A 15919-nucleotide genomic window follows, 5' to 3' on the forward strand; every position below is an offset into this window, starting at 1 on the left:
TTGTTCACATAGTGATAGTTGTACAAGTATCCTTAGACTTGAGGTCATCATAGTCATCTTGTGTATACTGAACTATGCTTTGGTTTAGTTCTTGGTCTCAAGGGACAATTATAAGGGCTCTACTGGTATAGGAATTTGTACATGAAGATAGTGTATGATCAATAAAGGATCTACCCCTTCTAGTGTAGGAAGAGAATGTTCAATGCTGATCCACTTATGTTAGTTCAGGAATCTCTGGCCAGAGTGAATGAAATTAGAAAGGAGTTTCTAATTTACATTAAATAGAACTAAGCATAGTGAATGGGAAAGCAAGTGATTAAATAAGATAGGCTTGACACAAGTTTCATGCCTTGTATTTAATCGTGACATTGCAGGGTAGAAGGAATTAATTGTACGGTAACTACTCACTGCATAGGTTCTTGGTATTCTAAGCAGTGAATTCGTATTATCCGGATAGTCGCGATATGCTGAGAAGTATCCCTCACGTTGTAGAATAAATATGATTAATTAATTAATCATATTTAATGAATTGAAGAATTTATATAAATAATGATAAAATAGTTTTATTATTATTTATTTCTACTACCGGCTTAATATTGAACCTACAGGGTCACACCATAAAAGAGAATGATTTAATGGGGAAGGAATTAATTAATAATGGCTGATAATTATTTATTTATGAAATAAATAATTAATTGGCAAATTTAATAATTCATTAAATGAGATTTAATTAATTATAAATTAATTAAGAAAAGGTTTTTAATATTATTAATTAAGAATTTAATTTTTGGAAATTAAATCAAGAGAGAGAATTATTTCTAAAGTGTTTAGAAAAAAGATTAATAATTAAAAGATGTTTTATTTATTAATGAGAATAATAAAGGGTTAATAATAATAATATTTTATGGGAAAATTTACAGCTGAAAATTTTACCTATAAATATACTATTATAAACCCTATTTTTGCATCAACCTAAAAATTTTACAAAACCCTAATTCTCTCAACCTCCTCCTTCTCCATTACATCGTTTTCTTTGTGGATACTGGTGGAGTGTTTCACACTTGAGGAGCAGCTGCTAAGGATCTCCGCTCGTGGTTCTTGGATCGCTATTAAAGACCTCCATCTTTCCATTAATGTAAAGCTTCTTAAGGTAAACATACTGAACTACGAATTAAATATTATTTTTCGCATGGATCCTGTGGAAGGTTTCGTTTTTTTTTTAAGATTTAAGTTTACATTTTCGCTGCGTTTATGTGCTAAAAACCCTTCAATGGCATCAGAGCTACTTGCGAAAAGTTTTTAATTCGTTTATGTGTTTAACTGTTTTCGATATATGAGCATGTACGTGATTCGCCATGATTTGATGTTGATATAATATGCTTATATATGTATGGTTTTGAATATATGATATTCATGTGAGTGGTATAATCATAAGATGATTATGTAATCTGTATATATACTGATATATACATGATTTATGTTTGTTCTAATTATGAGAATCATATTAGATACGGATACTAAATTGGCTGCTGCAGATTTGCTGAAATCTGGGTCTGGTGTCCGATTTACGCAAACGAATACCCTATTCCATAGGTAAACGAGCGTCTGAACAAAACTGATAGTCAAAGCTATCAACGACTCGTATGTAAGGCGTTTGACGTCGTTTACTGCCCGTAAACAGTGATTCTTGTTTTTCTGATTTGATTCTGATTTTTCTGATTTTTGTCATATTTTCTTTTTATGATTAGATCATGGATAATATGATATGTTAATATCAGATTATGTGTTTTAACATGCTTTTATGTGTTGTATGAGCATGGTGGATGGTTATGGCCTTTCGACCTTAGTGTAATGGTTTTGGTTTTGGTTTTAAATACGACTTGCATGTCGTCAATCTTTGTAATCATAAATCTCGAATGTAACTCGAGTTATTCTTGTAAGTTCATTAGATTAGTTTTACTTTCAATCATGTAATGTAATTGAAGACTCAAGAAGGCTATCCAATGGAGGTGATACAAAGAAGAAGACGAGGCATACAAGAAGTCTAAACAAAGAAGAAGACTTATGTAATAAGTAGTTGTATTTATTTCCATCACCATATTAGATTGATCTGATCTTTATCATGAGCTTGATAAAGATCACATAGGATGGGGCCATAACCAAACACATTTACTTTATTGCACTTTACATTTACTTGTTTATTTAATTTTATATATGAGATATATGCCTATGTTTACCATGCGATGATAGATTTAGGTGAACTTAAATCAATATAAGGCGTGCTCAAGAAAATCTAGAATAGGAATCGTTTCTTGCCTTAACAATAAATATTATGAATACGATCATGAGATTCTTGTGTTTATGAAACACATAATTGAATATGAATTTTCAATATTGAGAGAAAGGATGATTCTGTCAACAACATATTTCTATCTGTAAGAAAGGGTTATTAAGTGACGCCTCTTGACAATGCTCCACCCGATCTGGGAATCATCTGATTATCGATTATTGATTTGAAATATTTAATTTAAAAGGAAGAATCTCTTTATAATATGATTATGATCGTAACGTAATATAATCCTTCTAAAATTAAATAATATCAAGTAGTAATTGGCCAATGACATAACGGGTTTGTGTCGGTCAAAGCCTTCCAACATGGTAGAAAGTAGTTCTTATTTTTGAATCATTGTCGTTTTGTGCTACAGCCGAGGGCTTTGATTTCGAAATAAGAAATACTTGTCTATTACATAGAGATGTGTACATTGAATTAGAATCTAAAGGTCGGTACGTGCCCCAGCCGTGGGCCGTTGGAGACTGATTCAATTGTACGGAATGTTGGGTTGGACTTGACTTAGAATATTGAGTTTGTCGTGCCACAACCGTGACTCAATTATTCAAGAGGCTAAAGTTATATTAGGGAATAACATAAGATGTAATTTGTAATATCCGGGATATATCGTGTAATTATTTTTGCTAATAAATAATTATTATATGTGTTCAATATCTATTCTGTGAATTATTTGTTAAGTGTCAAATGTGTTTGGATGTTTAAAAATATTATTAATTGAATATTTTAATTTTTATATGTCCAAAATGAAATATAGATAATTGTCATATCTTCCTAATTATTTTTATGTTGATTTTATGAATTTATAAGGATCATATGAAATTTATAAAATCTTTTTCCGAGTATTTAAAATCTATTTTATAAAAACGGGAACCAACCGACGTCACCCGTTGTTACGTTTTTGGAACCCGAAACTCTTCCGAGAACTCCTTCCTAACCTAATTGTAATATTTCGAGCATATTCCATGTTTCGACTTTTTCGATCCGGCGTACGGTTTCTCCTACGCGGGTCCCGGAGCAACATTTTCGATACAATATTCGTTTCGGTAAATCAATAAAACTCATATTTTTGATAAACGGGAGCTTTTTATTAAAATATCCCAATTATCACCTCGTAGTACGTGTAACCAGGCGCTGAGACCAAGACCACAGTACAAATTGTACTGATTTGGATAATTATCCCGAAAACCGATACCGTTTGGATCAGTTTTTACAAATAAACGTACCGTTTTATATCCGGAATGATCCAACGAGATACTAATTTTCCGTAATTATAAATAGCCTTTATCGTATTTTATTTCGTATCAAAATCATTTGCAGACAGTTAATTATATAATTTTCCAGAGAAAAACCTTATATTCGTATAATCTTCCAAGAATCAAACAGCAAAACAAAGGTGTTTTTTTTCTCTTTTTTCAAAGCTCGAGTACTCAATCCAAAGGTCTTGAGGTGTTCTATCAGATTCTGTGTTCCAAATCACTGCAGAAATCAAGGTTTATTTTCTGAAAATTTATTTATTTTCGAATTATTTTTATTAAAAATATGAATTTTTGTTCGGATGATTGTTTGTATGATTTGATGATTGCATGTTGTAGAGCTTGTTTTCCTGATGATTTTCATAAGTCATACGTCTGATTTGGAGTTCAATAACATGCTCAAAAGTGGGTTTAATTTTCGAATTTTGAAATTAGGGTTTATAACCCGTATGAATGTTCTTAATTGAAATTTGGGGGTTTCTTATTTCGGGATAGATAGATGTTGTGGTATAGTGGGTTGTGTTCTCTATGAAATTTGCAATCTAGTCGTACAAGTTTCACGAATCAACGAGGTCTGTAGAGAAGGGAGTTGGCATTTAAAGTTTACGTCGAGTTCGCCGGAAATCGGCGAACTTCTCGGCCAAATTCCGGCCAACTCAGGGACTGTTAGGTCGATTTGATGGCATGGTTATGTTCCTGGTGATTTGTAGATGTGACCTGGAGGTGGTGGTGGCCTGAGCATCCCTGGATCGTCTTCTCCGGCGAGACAGGGCATTTTCCGGCGACCCCCTGTAAAATTACAGTTTGGTACCTGGACTTTTGGGGACGATGCAGTTTGGTCCCTGAAGTTTCCAGAGTTTGCAAATTTAGGATTCCTGTTTTAAAAATATTCAAAAATCAAATTTCCTATTTATTTTTATTATAAAAATTCATTTTTAATTTTTGAAAATTCTAAAAATTATTATTCTAATTCCAAAAATTATTTTTAATTCAAAAATAAATCTGAATTAATTAGTTAATTAATTTTAGTTAATTTTTAATTGATTAATTGGTCAATTAATTCGAAAATTAATTGATTAATTGATTTAATTAATTATTAATTGATTTTAATTAATTATTTAATTAGATTTAATTATTTAAAAATGATTTTAAAATTCCGAAAAATAGTTTTGAGCTTTAAAATATTATTTTAAATTATTTTCAAGGTTCGATAATTATTATAAAATTGTTTTGAAGCCAAAATGGGCCAACCAAACCCTGTTTATTACTCCGAAATTGATCCAACGACCCGTTTTAATTCCGAAAAATGTTTTAAAAATCATTTTAAATATCCGAAAGCCTGTTTATGACCTGAGACTTCTTTATAAATGATATATCATTGATTATATGACGTGTTATATGTTTTATGTGACTTGTTGATTAACTGTCGGTCTATATAGTCGATGTTTACTTGTTTATTGCGTAACTTTCAATCCGTTAATCGGATTTGGGTAAAACGAAGGGTAGATAGAAGTATGTTTCGAATAGAATCGTATGAGTTGAATATTGATAGATGCTTATGATATGTGAGTAGAAGAGGCAAGGCGTAGAAAAGGAAAACAGGTAGTCAAGGAGTAAGACAGTGGTGATTGAAAGCAAGTGCAGTGTAGTAAGCTAGTACCAGGCAAGTGTTCTGAACTTTCTCGAGATATTATAGTGATTGATAGTCCTGTTTTATATTGCAAGTGCTTTGAAGCACTGAACCCTAACCATGATTCCAGTTATTGATCTTGAGCCGTAAACCTGATTCTTTTTAGACCATTGCTTTTTGTGTACCCAAATACGAACCACAAATATGCGATACTACTCCACAAATACATATAAACTAAATATCAAACACTGAATCGAATTACCTGCATACTCAAACCATTGTATCTTATGCTTTGAAAGACCAAATCCTTGAAACCCTGAAATGTTGATTCCTTTGTTATTCAATTCTTTCATTACCTAGCATCCAAGCTTTGAAAATGCCAAATTAATCCTTATGAAGTTTGAACCCTTTCATTACTGAACGTTCAATGTTGTTAATGTTTTTGTTCATTGCTTTATATTGTTATTCTGTTATTATGTTAGAATTGGATTGTTTTTATAAAATTGTGGACCAGATTCGTGGTCAGACCATATAATGGTCAAGTTAGGCCAATATGTGCATTGGATCCAGTAGTTAGAGCAGTGTTGTGTGCTTTGCTCGGGGTTAGTGCGTGACTGATCAGCAGCCTAACCTTGGTTTTTAAAATGAAAATATAATATCCAATTCTAAATCATAATCCATTGTTCACCTGATATCATAACCATATTCACCTGATGATCATTATTCTCAGTTTTGTCATTGTGACTTGCTGAGCTAGTTATCTCATTTGTGCGATGTTGTTTATGTTCTTTTCCAGTTAAAAAGGAACCAGTTGGTAGCGAGGATCCCCAGTCCAGCGCAAGAGCTAGGGGTACAGGTTGATCAAGTTGAGCTAGTAGGCTTCTTTTGGGATAATTTAAGTTTGTAAAAGATTGTAATAATGTTTAATACTCAGTTCTGAATTTGAATAGTTGGGATTTGAACGGTTTGTAATATAAGTAGATGTGTTTGGCTTGTGTACATACTTTAACCTGTTGCGGTCTATGGTAGTTGTTAAGTAGGGTCACTGCATATTATTATTATCTTTATTATTGTTATAAGCAGGTTATAAATAAGGTGTGTGTGTGGACCCCAAACTTCTGACCCGGGTTTGGAGGGCGTCACATAATTGACAATAGTTGTCTGCCTATTGAACATCACATGACGTTTCATGCCACAGCCGAGGTTATGTGAAGAAATGTAGGATCCCTATTCCCACTAGCATTATGAATGCTTAATTTTCACTTAGGGGGTTGAATAAATTAGATAAACTAGTGGGAGACACTTATGAATAAAGACCCGATTCATATAGTGTTTTGAAATGAAATTGAATATTTGCTAAGTGTTGTTATGTGTTTATCATTTACAGATTTACTATATTCGTCGTGTCTTCTGCACTATCACTCCGAAGCATACTAGATGCTCACAAGTTGACTGGTCCTAATTTAGCTGTTTGTTTTCACTGTAACAAGTTGGGGCACTGGAAGAGGAACTGCAAGGTTTACCTTGCAGAATTGAAGAAGAAGAAGAAGGGTAGTAAGACTACCGCTTCTTATTCAGGCATGTTCATGATCGAAGTTAATATGTCACTAGGTCAAATTTCTACTTGGGTATTAGATACCGCCTGTGGTTCTCATATTTGCAATTCGTTGCAAGGACTAAAGGGAAGTAGGACTCTTGAAAAAGATGAGGTGATTCTACGTATGGGCAATGGAGCAAGGGTTGCGGCCATATCTGTAGGATCATTTAGTTTATATATGCCTACGGGCAAGACTATTATTTTGAATAATTGTTATTACGTTCCCTCTATTGTGAGGAATATTTTTTCTATCCCTATATTGGATTTGGATGGTTTTTCATTTATTATTAAGAATAATGAATGTTCTATCCTTAGAGATAATGTTCTTTATGGACGTGGTATTATAAATAATGGTCTGTATGTATGTGATGTAGAGCATGATTTACTTCAGATTGAACAAACTAATAAAAGAAAATGAGATGATGAAAATCTGACCTATTTATGGCACTGTAGGCTAGGTCATATTAGTGAAAATAGACTGCGGGCATTGTATAAGGAAGGGTTACTTGACCCCTTTGATTTTGAATCATATCCTACATGCGAGTCTTGTCTATTGGGTAAAATGACCAAATCTCCATTTAGTGGACATGGAGAGAGGGCTGCAGTTTTGCTAGGATTGGTACATACAGATGTATGTAGACCAATGTCTACGCAAGCCATGGGTGGATTTTCGTACTTCATTACTTTCATAGATGATAGATCTAGATTCGGATATGTGTATTTGATGAAACACAAGTCTGAAGCCTTTGAAAAGTTTAAAGAATATAAACATGAAGTGGAGAAACAAACCCAACACAGTATTATAACTCTTCAATCAGATCGAGGTGGTGAATACTTGAATGGAGAGTTTCTAGATTATCTCAAAGAAAATGGTATAGTCTCCCAGTGGACTCCTCCATATACTCCACAGTTGAATGGGGTATCTGAAAGGAGAAATCGAACTTTGTTAGACATGGTTCGGTCCATGATGAGCTATGCGAATCTTCCAGTATTCCTATGGGGTTATGCATTGGAAACCTCAGCATATTTACTGAATAAGGTTGTAACACCCCCAGATCCGGGGTCGGGGATCCGGGTCGTCACGATCTTTCTTTCCACAATATCACTTCACTTAATTAATAATAATAACCTTATGCTGTGACCCCACACTAACACACACCACAACCCGTTATAGTCTCAGAGATGAAATTTAAATAAGTACAAGTCTTTGAATCCACAATTTAAAAGTTATTACAACCCAAAATGATTACTTGATAAATTTACAGTTAATTGCCATTATCTGCCACAAGTTATAATTATACATAATTGATTCTCAAGAGTAGATGGTCTGATCTACAATAGATCTACCTCTGCAGCTATAGCAGCTACAACATCATCGGGAAGACGCGGGACGCTTCCCACACGCTTGCGCTAGGTCTGCTGGAGTCTGGCCATCTTTCCTAACTGTTGTTTTGTGATGAAGAAATAAAGCAAGAGTGAGCCTGACAGCTCGCAAGATAATATGTAGTGATAACAATAATATAAGTATCTAAATGGATACTTACTAGAATCTTTTATCAAGTGTAAGATAATTACTTACTAGATATAAGTAAAAACAAGGGATGAAGTTACCAAATACTTCACTATACTTATATCATTTATAAAGCTACTTGAACTACCACTGTTCAAAGTATAATTAATTTCAAAAGTTCATCACATAGATGAGACTATAAGACAAGATTTGAATAGATTAAATCTTTAAAATATTATCAAAATAAAATGAAGTTACGAGATACTTCATTCGATGTAAACATCATTTTGAAAACTTGACCCTGCCAACACCCAACAATCGCCCAACCGTAGCCTTTCTATCGAAGTGCTCTGGGGAGTGTTGCAGAAATTATCCAATTGGATGATGAACTCATTACGGGAGTTTGCCGCGCCAGGAAGACCACTTACGATGATCAGTCGTAGTAGTACAACCCCACCATTTTCTACATGTAGAGGAGAACCTGTCGGATTTACTTGTCAACCGAACACTGAACTCCTAAGGAATGGACCGCCTTAGCGGAACTTCCAGGCCATTTGGGCCAATATAATAAGGCTGGGCCGGCGCTACTCGGCCACTTACGCCACTCCTAGTTCAGATGAAATCCATGACTCTGAAACGTAAAGCTCGTCCCCACTTTCCCCAAGTAGAAACTTGTTGATACGGCTCCACCAAGAAGTCGTATCTATTTGGAAAGGAGAACTCACCGATATTTCCCAGGCGATGCATGTTAATGGATTAACTTGTTCCAAGAATTTTACTTCCCGAGTGTTGGGTAAGTAATCAATTCATTTATCAAAACAGCAACCTTGTTGCGAATATAAAACACACCACAGAGCCGGATCCCTCAGGTTTTGAGCGAGTATTTAAATCCCCTTAAAAAAAGGAAGATCTTAAATATAAAAATGAGTTTTGGGATCCGCTCTAACTTTTAAAAATCATTTTGAAGACTCGAAAACACTTTATAGAGTGTTTGGAATAAAGCTGATTTAATGAAGTAAATCAGTCCCCATAATATTTAGAAAATGACTGAATATTATTATTTAAATAATATTCCCATAAAGAATAATCTTTATAAAAATAATTGAAGTAGAAGTATTAAAACTTATACTTGAAATGGATATCAAATAACCAAAGATATACTTATATGAAAGTACTATCTTTATTTGAATAATCGAAAATAAGTTTGATTATTGACACCTTATTCTTTAATAAAATAAAGAATATATCTCAGCAAATAATCGGAGTCATAGATCCTCAAATGAATATTCAAATAATATTCATTAAATAATATAAACTGAGTCATAAGCCCTCGAATGAATATTCAAAAATATTCAATAAATAATATAAAAGAGTCATAAGCCCTCGAATGAATATTCAAATAATATTCAGATAATAAAATAAAAGGAGTCATAAGTCCTCGAATGAATATTCAAAATAATATTCATTTAATATAAAGGAGTCATACGCCTTCGAATAATACTCGAAATAATATTCAATAAATAAATAAAGTTAAAGTTATCGAATAAACCTTATTCGATTAATAGTTTTGAAAACTATGACCATATATATATATATAAGTATATATATATATATATATATATATTTATATCCATATATACAAAACCTACTCGGGATCCTCGACTCCCGGTTTTAGAAAATATTTTCACCTTTGGGTCCCTATACTAAGGGTATATGCAAATTACCGTTATCCTCTAGCATAGGTATTATCAACTGAATCAATTGAATCAACAGATATATATCAAGATTACGAAACAGACATGCATATATACCATATCAGCATGCTCCAATATATCGCAAAATTTGCTAATAACAATCATGCACTTATCACAAGATAATGCATATTCATATATTTACATCACAACAACAGTATAACGGGTAGAAAACTTGCCTGAGCGACTGGGGGTTACGAATGGCTCGGGACGAGTCTGGTAACCTATAAACAACAAGTAAGTTGGAATTAAACCAAAGTCACTTGTAAATCTATACTTTAACTAACTTAGACTCTAACGCTTGTTTTGCGCTTACTGATTCTCTTAAGTCACTCGAGTACCCTCGGCTCCACCATTTTTAATAATTTAACCTTTACGAGTTTTAAGGCGATTCCTTCGCGAGTGTCTTACTAACTGCCTAGCACACTTACCATAAATGTTTCATGCATTAATTAACCCTTTTTGGTCTTTAACCTATGTTTCAAAGTAAGGCGAGGGGAAAAGTTTCGTTCGCGAAACGCCGTTACTTGAAACGGTCGTTTCTCCTAAACCGTGCATCGGAATCGAACGAACTACATATCAAAACGAAGCTCGTAACATGAGCTATCTAAACATGGCAGTGGTCATAATCTAGCAGGGGGTTCTCGGGTCCTAATTCTATGCACAAAAACAGTCCAAAGAAAATCGGACGTTACGACGGCTATGTTTACGCGATTTCCCAATTTTAAACCATTCAAAACCCTCCCAATTCAACCTCAAATCCAACATACAACCAACATCCATCCTTATCACATCATAACAACCCCAACAAATCCACATTAACCATTTATACTTATGCCTAAGCTTACCTTTAACCATACTTAAGTTCTTTTAAACAAAACAACAACATTTACCATTCCATTTCAATACCAATTCAATCCCAAACTCTAAATCACCAATATCAAGCTACAATATCATCCTACTAATCAAAATCATCTTATAATACATAGGAATCTAGGGTTTGGAGATGGTATACCTTCCTTGAAGTGGTGGGAGGAGCTAGGAAGCCTTAAGAAGCTTTGAGAAGTCTTAGGAATGCTTGGATCTTCAAGGAAAACAAGAAAAACTTCAAGTTAAAAACTTGAAAACACTATTCATAGTCTTCTTCTTTGATTAAATGAAGAAGATGGAGAAGGAATTGATGGCTTAAACTCATGATATAGCCCTAACTAAGCATGAAGATGATTAGGGAATTAACTCACCAATTTAGGAAGCTTGGATCTTTGATTTTGAATTTCTTGCTCTTTTGAATAGTAAAAAGCCGAGAGCTCTTCAAGAACAAGCCTTGGTTCTTTTTGATTTTGATGAAAATGATTTTGCTTGGCTTGGTTGGCTTGTTTTTGTGTTTGATTTAGTTAATTACCTTGTTGCCCTTGAATTTGTGTGGTTAAAAAGCCACCACACCTCCTTCCTTCCCATGTCATGCTTGTGTCATCCTCATGATGTCATCCTCCCCTCCTTGTCCTCTTTCTATTGGTTGGATGACATCATCCCCACTAATCCCTTTGATTAACTTCCTAATTGTTTGCCTAATGACCGCTGATCTGTTATACGGTTCGCTTAACTTTCGTTTTCGTTTATCGTTTGAAGGATCATACCCGGGATCTTATTACTTAGGTTCCCTTAACCTTTCTCAATACATTATATTCCTTTTTATGATCCTCTATTATAATCCTTTAATTTAAATTCTTTTTATCATGTTACCTTATACTCAATCCTTTCCGTATCTTGTGGATTTCCGGGAAAAATCCAAGTGTTCGGAAATTGGATTCTGACGATCTTTACATACACTTATATACCACATAGAGTACTAATAATATCCCAGAAGATCAATAACAGAACCCCTACATAGTGTGGCATGAAAAGTTTTCTCATTCAGCAAAAATACTATTCATAAGGGTTTCAAAAATTTCAAAATTTTGGGGGTTATTACAGTCTCCCCTCCTTAAAAGGATTCCGTCCCAGAATCAAATTGAAAATAATTAGGGATACTCTCTTAGCATTGCACTCTCTAACTCTCGAGTAAATTTTCCCACATTGTGGTCCTACCACCAAACTCCGCCTAGTTTGATAACCCTTCTCCTAAGTACTTGTTCCTTTTCACTCTATAACCCTTCTTGGTTGCTCCATATAGGTTACGTCTGGTTGCATGTCTATGCGCTCATATGCCCCTATTTATCTGGCATCCGAATTACACTTCCTTAACATTGATACGTGAAACACGTTATGACTTGCTACATGTTCTGGGGTAAGGCTAGCTCATATGCTAACTTCCCAATACTTCTTAATATATCCGAGGGTCCAACCATTGGTGGACTTAGCTTTCCTTTCTTTCCGAATCTCATTAATTCTTTTCAAGGGAATACTTTTAACAATACAAGGTTGCCTCCTTCCTATTCTTTGTCCTTTCATGTCAAATCGACATACTTCTTATGTCCTTCCTGGCTACTACCAGTCGTCCTCTGATTAGATCTATTATATCCCTGGTCCTTTGGACTACTGCGGGTCCGAGCATCTTGCGCTCTACAACTTCATCCCAACATAAGGGAGATCGACATTGTCTTCCCTCAAGGATCTCATAAGGCGATACCTCAATACTGACATATGATCTATTGTCGTAAGAAAACTCAACCCGTGTTAAGTGATCATTCCAATTTCTTTCAAGTCTATTGCACAGACTCTCATTATAGCTTTTAGCATTAGAGCTTTTACTTCTCACTACCCATCCTTTTCCAGTTCGTAGTCGCTACTACCTTCCGTTCCTAATATTATACTAGTTATACTTTTGCTCGCTAGCGTTCTATAACTTTTTAATAACCACGTCAACCTTAGTATCACGAATGTGTTTCCATTCCGCATACTACCACCACTTTATTACTCCTTTTTCAGTTGTTTCTATTTTCCAAAATTTGATCAATCAAATAGAAGTAAAGGAATTTGTTGAGAGATCACTATGATCATGAACACTTGTTACATTGCATAGTTCGTACAGAAGGTGGCCAGCCTTTAGTACTTGACAAGCAAATAAACAATAGTTGGTATCCTACTCGGCTTCTATCACACAGATAGATAGTCATTCGGCAATACCTCCCCTTCTGGAAGGGTTGTTCTTCTCAGCTTATACAAAATGAAAAGAAGAGAAAAAAACGAATTGAAGAGAATTGTATATATGAAAAAAAAATATACTGCCACAAAATATCTGGCTTGGAACCTACCTCTGAACTATAGAGGTTTGTCATAGAAGAACAAAACGTATGTATTTATATCAACATCAAGTATTATCGCATCGCATTTTGCATGCTTAAATATTTTTTGCTATTCCGTCCATCATTCTATGGACCCATGCTCTTCCTCGAGCTTATACTCAATTACCTATGAAACTCCCTCGACATCGAAAATCGAATCTGGAATCTCATTTTATACATCATCGTTAATAGAATTCTATGCTTGCACCGCAACCTTCCTCGTATAGTAATACGACTCTCTATTGATAAGAAAGAATAATATTCAATAGGTAGATACTCTACTTAATTAGTATATCAATGATAACTTATACACTACCACGACCCGATTAGTGGTACTCAATCTCAACACCCATTCCAATACAACTCTCATGGTTGTAATCAGCTCACTACTCGCAGAATCATTGCTGCCTTACTATGGTCCACCACTGACCTACTGTCGTCATTCACTTTTCCATAAAATCTTAATATCTAACCATACGGAGTCCATACATGTCGTATCAAATCATTCTAAGGAGGTAACATAATCACCATTCCTGATTCATGAAGAACACTCCTGATCCTGACATACATACATGACATGAAGCAGATAAAATTGCAGAAGAGTTTCAATCAAAGCAACGATAGCAGGTTAATACCATTCTTAATCATATGCCTTCAATAGAAGACTTAACTCAAAGGTTCGTTTAGTCCTTTTTGAAACATGGTCCTGGATTATTCTCAAGATAGTACCTCCTAAGATAGATAGCCCGTCCATGGCGATTACACGAATTAAACCTTTACCAACTACTATTATGGTTGGGTATTGCACAGTCATCAGAAGGAATGTCAATCTTCCAAACCATAATACAACCTTCATAGCTTTAACCATCATCACTGTATTCCTTTGGCACAAGCGCCTATAATTATCCTCTTACCTTTAAAGTGTCGGCCACCTCTTTGGCCTTTCCTGATAGTAAAATTTCCTTACAGTCAATGTCATTTTAACCACCTCCAAATAAATTTTCTACCTTATTTCAATCACAGCTTATGTGAAAATGCTTTTCTTTAATATCTGATGAGTAAATAAAATAAAATAAAAATATCACCATTTTTCCATAAGTTATTGCCTCAGTCTTTAGAGGCTAATCACTGTCAAGACTAACTCTCAATCATACTTAGAACATCTTTTATCTTAAGTCCTAATTGCCCTGAACAATTTCGACCATTACTGGTTCGATCCATACTTTCTCGTGGTTTAACACGTGCCCCACTTGGCAACATTATAATTACGTCATATTTCCTTTACCAACATTTCTATTCTTGAGAATTTTGAATATTACCTTTCTCCTTGTAAAACCTCTAAGGTTATCCTTCAATCGTTCCTCCTGTATTCCCTAGATACAGGGCATATCAAGATACCATTTATTAATACCAGAATCATTGTCTATATACTTCTGAAAAATTTCTCCACTGATTCTTAAAGGTTGTTATTACCTTAATCATTTCCAATTCATACTGTCAAAACTCACACTATCCCTATTAAGGGTGACATGCCAACCTTTATGCAGTCCCCTAGGATTCATTTTAAGTTACCGATGTTCTATCCTTAATTCCACCTTTAAAAAGGTACATGCATCCATCCATGGATAAACCAAGTCATATATCCTTGATAGATTATTTTATTCATCATTCCCACCTCGATAGTCTATGCCTAACTTCATAATAGCATCCTTATTCAAATTAGGGTCAATCCATATGGCTTCCAAAAGATAACAATGGTCATCCGCTATTCTTTCCTAATTTGGTAATGATAACATGGATGTTCTGGAAGATATTGGTCATGTTCAACGTGAACTTCTTCTTAATAATTCCTTATTTACTTTTGTTGTTTATCTCAACAGTCACCTCAATATTGGGATATCTTTCATACCTGGCGTCTCCCTTTCTGGGTATCATGCCACCGGTCTTACACTTCCCATTCTTGAAGGTCACTTCCTTCATCCAATTTTCTTAATTTCTTACTTCCTTGTCTCCTTAGTCTATCCGCGTCTCATTATTTACCCTTCGAATTATCTCAAGGTTTCATTGAATTCTCCCAACTTACAGGGGATAATTATATATGTATCTCTTATGCCTTCAACCATCTATTTTAACTCATGGTGAATCACCCTCATCCTGACGATTACATACTTTTCTATGTCTATTGCTACGAGTCTTTAGGGTTTCCTCATGCCCAACTCCCTTATCATACCTCAAACTCTACTGCCTTTATATTCCTTTCCACTTCAGTTTCTTTTTATTTTCCTTTCTCTTATCATTATTTCATGAACTAACACAACATAAGTATTGATTCCAAACATCCCGTCATTCTGGATTCGTGTCCTCGGAACGAATCTTGATAACTTTTACAACTTAGATTCATAATTCATCATACTCATCCACTTTTGTTCTAGCTCCAAAGCTTTTACACTATCTCCTTATCTTTGGGAATTACTTTCCCGAAAACAATTGACTGAACTTAAATCAGTTTATTCTAACCTCTGGCTCCGTGCCTTTCTTGGTCTT

The sequence above is a fragment of the Apium graveolens genome, chromosome 5 (assembly GCF_009905375.1).
Source record: "Apium graveolens cultivar Ventura chromosome 5, ASM990537v1, whole genome shotgun sequence".
NCBI lineage: Eukaryota > Viridiplantae > Streptophyta > Magnoliopsida > Apiales > Apiaceae > Apium > Apium graveolens.